The following is a 201-nucleotide window of genomic DNA, read 5'->3' as shown; positions in this document are numbered from 1 at the left end:
TGCTAGTCAAGTAATTTAAAAATTATTATTAAATACAAAATTTCTTAATGTTTTACATAGCTAACTATTTTAATTTATTTTCATTGTAATAAAAAGGAAAAAAATGTCCTGTTGAAATCTGGCTGCTACAAAGACTGTTTCTGCAATTTATTTTTAAACTGAAAATATGCTGGCACAGAAAATTGTGCCTACAATTAAAGG

This window comes from Mandrillus leucophaeus, unplaced genomic scaffold, assembly GCF_000951045.1.
Source record: "Mandrillus leucophaeus isolate KB7577 unplaced genomic scaffold, Mleu.le_1.0 Scaffold156, whole genome shotgun sequence".
Lineage (NCBI taxonomy): Eukaryota > Metazoa > Chordata > Mammalia > Primates > Cercopithecidae > Mandrillus > Mandrillus leucophaeus.
Note: the sequence above shows the minus strand (reverse complement) of the source record.